This window comes from Zalophus californianus, chromosome 14 (genome assembly GCF_009762305.2).
Source record: "Zalophus californianus isolate mZalCal1 chromosome 14, mZalCal1.pri.v2, whole genome shotgun sequence".
NCBI lineage: Eukaryota > Metazoa > Chordata > Mammalia > Carnivora > Otariidae > Zalophus > Zalophus californianus.
The window spans coordinates 19,828,047-19,835,321 of record NC_045608.1 but is presented as its reverse complement, the minus strand read 5'-3'; positions in this window follow the sequence as shown (position 1 = coordinate 19,835,321).

The window sequence follows — 7,275 nt, the reverse complement described above, 5'->3', positions numbered from 1 at the left end:
GTCTCCATTTCTTATTTCTCTGTTCCCGAATGGTGAGGAGGGGGTTTGCACACAGTCTTTTTGACTCAAGCAGCAGTCCTGTTGGAAACAGCTTTAAAACGACTGAAGTTAATTCAAATCATTAAAAAATTTTTCCTGAAGGATATCAATTGTAAGGACAAGGATTAAAAAAAAAAAACACCCTATTTTGATTTGCACTGAATGAAGGGATGATATTCTAAGAACCAGGTGCAGAATGAATAAAGGGGGAGAAGCGTGAGAGATGAGGCCTGGGTGGGACAATGGAATGAACATTTCTAAAATCGAGCTGCTGAATTAAGGAATCAGGAAAATGCCTCAATTACGGTATCCAACGGAGGGAAGAGGGAGTGAAACTTACCTTGAAAATGAACAAGGTAGTGGAAAATTTAACACCTTCCAGATCAAGAGCTTCCACCTATTTGGAGAAGTAGCTGCCTTTCTCTTCCTAATATCACTTGGGCAAGAAGAGAAAAACTGTCAGATAAGGGGTGTGTGTGTGTGTGTGAGAGAGAGAGAGAGAGAGAGCACAACATACAGACAGAAATACAGAAAGAGGGAAAAAAACATGGACAGAGACAGAGAGAGACCAAGACAGAGAAAGAGAAAGAGAAAGAGATGGACTCCATGAATGAACCAGGTCCAGTCCAGACAGGTGTCCGTTGGTCTCTAAGCTCTCCCCATCTGTCCCTCTTTCCCTGCCCAGCCAAGCCCTCCAGGGAAGAGAGCCCACTGACCACCATCAGTATGGAGGGCCCTGACCCTCATCTCCCGCTTAGGGCACTCCATCTGGGTGTCCAGTCTGTATCTATGGGCCAGACTCCTATCTAGGAAATGAGCAGACGCCTACCAGCCACCTGAAGGAAGCATAGAGTGGACAGGCCCGGATGAGGGATCAGAAGGTCCAAGTTCAGACCCGGCTCTGCTGGGGTTGCACTGCGATCTTGGGCAAACTTACTTAACCACTGTGGGCCTCAGTCTTCCCACCTGTAAAATGGGAAGGGACATTCCTGTCCTTCCTCCCTCCCAGGGCTGGTGTGGGACTTCAATGAGATCATGGTTCTGAGCATGCTTTGAAATGTTTAAGAGGGCGCCTGGGTGGCTCAGTTGGTTAAGCAACTGCCTTCGGCTCAGGTCATGATCCTGGAGTCCCGGGATCGAGTCCCGCATCGGGCTCCCTGCTCGGCGGGGGGTCTGCTTCTCCCTCTGACCCCCTTCCCCCCTCGTGCTTTCTGTCTCTCATTCTCTCTCTCTCTGAAATAAATAAATAAAATCTTTAAAAAAAAAAGAAATGTTTAAGAGAAAAAGGATACAAAAGTGAGAAACCCTTAAATTTTTATCTGTGGGGGTGAAAGCCTGCTTTGTTACATTTCCTGGATGATTCTCCAATTCTCCTCTTCAATGTGAGGAGTCAATCTGGCCAGAAAGGGGATCATTGTGTTTGCAAGGCTGCAGGAAGAAAACGTTCAGAGAATCCATGTCCTGTTCCATTCTAGAGGAAAACCCCTTATAACACACCATGAAACTCAATGGCAATGATAATATAATAATATGGCAATGATAATATAATAGTGATCATAAAAAAATGGGAAAATAGAGCCACTCAGATCAACTAGGATAATGTAGAGCCGAGGGAAGTGCTGTGTGGTTGTTTTTCTCCCCCAAAACTTCCCAGCCTCATTCCCCTCACCTTGTTCTGAATGGGCCCCTGGCTGCGAGGTGATTCCTTTTGGGAATGGTTTATAGATACGACCTTCCATTTCCATCACACCTGGGCCCTCCTTCCTCTTTGTCTTGAGATGGATTCTGCAGCTCATCAGGACCCTCCTTATCTTGCTTCGTTCCCAAGGGTGTTCAGAAACAAGCCCAGGGAATTAACCAGTCAGAAGGAAACACCACCACCACCATCATTGTGGTGACCCGCCCTGTCAGGCCCGTGGGCAGCCCGTGGGCAGCAGCTCAATAATTGCTTACTAAATCAAGAGGGTTGGCAAGAAGCAGATTCCTCTGGGCATCTCCTTCCTCGCCGCCTGGAATTGCCTAGAAACCGGAAATGGAATTGTTTCAGGAGCTGGAACCTCTAGATTAAACAGCTAAATTGCAATCAGCTGGGATCCAGGAGGCCCTGTGACCCTGCAGGTGCATCTAACAACAGTGTTCTCCTCTAGGCGGTCCCTCTCGATCAATCCTCACGCCTGCCCTGGCGGGTGAGCTTCATCAATACCCCAGCTTGACAGGTGGAGCCTGGAAGCATCATGGCCACACTGAGAAGGCATGTGGGGCTCTGGAAGTAGAGAGATGAGGCTGGAATCCTGCCCCGGGATTAGACCTGTGTGTTGCACAGGTCTGCCTCAATTTTCCCGTCTACAAAATGGTGAAAGCAATTTCTCCTTTGTTTTGGAGAGAGAGAGCATGTGCAGAATTGTCTTACCTTGTATAGGAAGTAAACACACACACACATAAAATGACTACCAATGACCCTTTTTATCAGGGGCCTTTGAGAGGTTTAATGACTTGTCCAAGTAAACAGGGTGGGAATTGGGTTTGCAGACTGGTGTGTAGACAAGAACCCAGGGTTTTCTCAGTTAGGTGTGTATCCCGTGTCCAAGCAAAGGTGCTAATATTTCATTGAGAAATGACACTTTGCCTGTAACCTTGATACCTCATGTATGCACCACTGCCCATGTTTCCCAGAAAACAGTTTATTTGTGAAGACAGGGGTTGTGCCTTCCCCTTCATCAACCCTTACCTGACAAGAGCCCCGCCCCTTTGAGTTCAACTTTCAGTCTGCTCTCCTTACAGCAAAATCCAGAACGTTCTTTACAATCTAGTATCAACATCAAATAACTACAGAGGCAGGTGTAATGAGTGTGAGGCAGGTAGATACAAGACATCAGAGAATACCGGGGTCTGGGGCAAATCCTAGCTACTTAAATTAATGATCCCAGTGAAAAACAAAAAATGTAATGATCCCAAATTAAAAATGTTTTGGAATGTAAATTTATTATTTAAATAAGTGATTAAATTTAAAGATTAAACAACACATTTAGATATATTTGAACAAATGGTTATTGTCATTTAAAAATTATTAAAGATGAATTATCCCAATTAAAAATCAAAAATTCTTTTGCCCCAAATTAAAATGATTTTAAAATTTAAATGCACTATTTAAATAAACAGTAAGATTTAAATATTAAACATTAAATTTAAATATATTTGAATTAACTGTTGGATTTATTATTTAAAAATTATTAAAAATGAATTATCCCAATTAAAAATAAAAAATATTTAACAGAGATAAAATATGTCTTGAGGCTCCAAGGGGATCACAGACCATTTACAACTTTTGTTCTGGGTCAGAGGAAAATACAATTTGCCTATGGCTACAGAGTTGGGGAAGTGGCAGAAGCCACAGTGGTTTCAAAGCTCTCTAGTTCTCGACGCCCAGTCTAGTACTTTTTCTGCTCCGAGGGCTAACTAATTCACACTATTGTGTTAATGACTGACTGAGCCCTTACATTAAAGGTAAGAGTCATGGTAGAAGTCTATTCACTGTGACACTATGTTGAGGGACATTTGAGAGAAGAGGAGCTAGGTGGCCCATGCCATGTTATGTGTCACCCCCACAGCATGGATACATTATTTCCAGGGAAGAAGGAGCATCCTTACTGCTCACAGGAAGTGCCGATGCCCATCACTTCCTGTTCGTTCTCAGGCTAGGGAGGCTTCTCAAGCCCTGTGATTCAGTCCTGGGGGGACAGCTCAGCCATTCCCTGCCACCCACCCCTCTCCAGGTCGTGGGCTTTCCCCCAGCACAGGAACGGACCTTGTTGTAATGGATGCAAACAACGCTGTCTTGCTGTGCTTTCTCATGCTTTCTGCAGGAGAGAAGAAAGCATCATGCACTCGCTTTATTTCAATCCCACGACCTTTGCAAACACATGCCTGCTTATTTGGTCCTGTTGCAGAGGAAGACGTGAAAACCCATGTGATGCTGGAGGAAAATGTGAGACCCCCCCCCCCCCCCGCTAAAAGGTTCCCTTGGTTCTGTCTCAGTGGTGTGTGTGCAAGGAAGCCAGACCCTGTTCTCAGAGCGCCGGTTTGTGCAACACACCGGTTTTGAGGAACAGCTGCTTTTCCCTCTCAAACGTAGAAAGAATAACCTGACTCCCAAGAATCCATATAAAGATGCAACCAGAAAACGCAGCCCAAGTGCCCAGTACAGTGCTTCCACGTAACGAGCTCCCCACAATGAAGGGCAATGCTGTGAATATAAAGCTTAATTGGAAAACAGCCATGCCCGTTCATTTAGCTACGATGGAGGCTCTGTCTGTGCTACAACAATAGAGTTCACTAGTCACTGAAAAATTTACTATCTGGCCTTTTGCAGAAGGAGCTGGATGACTTCTGACTTAGTGGAATCAGACAGAGCTGGGCTCATCGTTAGGGAACAGGTTGCTTTGCTTCTCTGGGCATCTATTTTCCCACCTCTAAAATGGGGATAATAATTGAGCCTTCTTGTAAGGATGTCGTGAGGAGTCAAGGAGATAGTTCAGGGCCTTAACCCTTGGTTCCCTCTCTCCCTGCTGTCTGTAGCCTCTTGGCCTCCAAATGAGGCTCTCTGAGGCCTCGGTCTCTCTCCAGAGTTCTGGAGCAGGCGAGGCCAGGACCGGTTGTCGAGGCAGCATACAAGAGCCACCATTTGCATTGTGGGGGTAACGAGCCTGGTCGTCTGCACAACCCTTGGCCTGCATGAGCACCACCCTTCTGTGTGGTAGGCATTTTCTACGGGCAAAGACGTGATGTTTGGAGAAGTAAAGCCAGACAGTGGCAAACCAGCACATGACCCTGGGTTACTCTGATGCTAGAGGCGATACTCAGAGAGGCATGGGTGGGCCGGGGTTGGGGGAGGCTGCTCTGAAAGCTAGAATGGGAAATTCACTGTGGTGTGTCAGCGTGGGGGGGGAGCTTGCAGATTCCAAATGGGGCCAAGCCACCCCCTGACAGATGTGGAGACTGAGGTCTCGAGGAGAGAAGGCACCCGTCTGAGGGGAGTCAGAGGTATGGCAGGACCTACAAGCAGGTCCTGCCCAGCTCTCTGCCTTGCTTCTTACCGGCCCAGCCCAGCCCAGCCCTTGGCTCCGGGCAGATGGGGTTCACTGGAAGTGCTTCCCTCTCACCTCCGCACCTGCACCAGGGGGTTCTCTCTATCCATCCCCCTGCATGTCACCTGGCTGCCTCCTGGTCACCCTTGAAGTGTGCATCACCACCCCAGGGAAGCCTAGCTGAGCCACCCAGGCTAGGCTGGGCCCTCCTCTGGGCTCCCCACATTTTGTGTCATGACAACCCATCTCCCCCATGAGCATGGCGCTCACTGTTTGTTGACTGACTGACTGACTGACTGAATGGATGAAGGCATGCTGCCCAGAGACCCCTCACAGGGCTGGGAAGAGAGCACTGTAGCGAGCCGACAAGAGTTTGTGAAATAGAGACTGTGGCCTGCTTGCTTCCATGCCTGCTGTCCTCCTTCATGCCTACATCCTCCCTCTGTGGAAGGGACGGACACTGGAGAGAGAGTCAGGAGACTGGGATCCAGGTGTTGGTCCTGCCACCCACCCTCAGGGAGCGTTGCACGGTGCCTTCCCTCCCTTGGGCTGGGGGTTCCCTCACTAACGAACCCCAGGGAAGATCCGCCTCCAACTCGCTGAGGGCCTTTTAGCAGAGGACGTGAGAATCAGCCATGTGCTTCATCCCGGAATACCTCTGGAGGGTTCCTGGAGGGAACCACACAGTTCCAGTCCCTCCTCTTTCCTGTTCTCCACCCAGGGCCTGCAAGGAACCAGGGCTGTGTTCTCAGGGGTAGTTTTCTAGGATTCCCTATGATACTATGTGAGAGGTGAACATACGGCACGGTGCTAACATGTGGAGTCGAAACTACTGCTCTGTAACCTGCCTCTTTCAAGGCACACCCGAGGAAATCGTGGCTACAAACAAAACAACAAAGAACCACCAAATTTAAAAAAAAGAACAAACAAAAAAACACCATCTCCCACAAAAACATCTCAAAGGAAACGCTGGGAAAAAATACAGTCCCTCTTGTCTCGGGACACATAATTGGAGAATACCGGGAAAGGCTCCTCCCTCTGGTCCTCAGTTTCCCCATCTGGAATATGGGGAGGAGATTTCCTCCAGTGCCCCTTTCCTTCTGGGGTCCTGGGTTTCTGCATAGCCCCTCAGGTGCCCGCTGCAAAGCCGGGAGCCTGGAGCTTCCGTGAAATTTAGGTCACATGGGCTGAAATGCGCTGCTTGTTTTCCAGTAGGACCTGCTTCTCCATAGGCTTCCCACGTACCCAGCAAAACAGAAACCAGAGAGACTGAACCCTTTTATCAAAGGAGCAACTCTGGAGAAGCTGGGACGCTGTGAAGCCTTGGGAAGGCAAAATCAAAGGCAAACTTTGAGGAAACACTTTGTAAAGCAAAAGAAAAATTCCATCATGCTTGCAACAGTGCTATCGATTCCACGGAAGGTAATTGACTTGGAACAGGGCGAGGCTGCGTCTGTTCATGTCTCCAGGCTGAAAAAGCAGACCCAGAAGGGAAGTCAGACAAATACGCAGACAATCTGTTTGTCAGATAATTGGCATAAAAATGGTATGTTTCCCTCACCTCTTGAATTATTTGGGTGCTTCAGGAAAAATCCTCCATCCTAAAATTTTATGTGGAAACACAATTGTGAAGAAAGGTTCTTTCTCCCTCTCTCTCTCCCTTCTCTTCCTTCTTTCTTTCCTTCCTTCCCTTTCCCTTTCTCCTTCCTTCCTTCCTTCCTTCCTTCCTTCCTTCCTTCCTTCCATCTATGCATCCATCATCCATCATTTTATTAGAAATATATTAGATTCTGGGGGGCTTGAGTGCCTCAGTTGGTTGGGTGTTCGACTCTTGATCTTGGCTCAGGTCATGATCTTGGGGTCATGGGATCCAGCCCCACATGGGGCCTCTGTGCTCAGTGGGGGGGTCTGCTTGGGGTTCCCCCTCTCTGTCCCCCTCTGCCCCTCCCCCTATTTATGCATTCTCTCCTTCTCCTAAATAAATGAAACTTTAAACAATAAATATATTAGAATCTATCTATCTATCTATTATCTTTCTAGCTAGCTATCCAGCCATGCACACATCTACCCATCCATCTCTCTTGCTATCGGCCTATCTATCTGAATGTATATTAGATATATATTCAATTCTTCCTTCTTTCTGCCTTCTTTT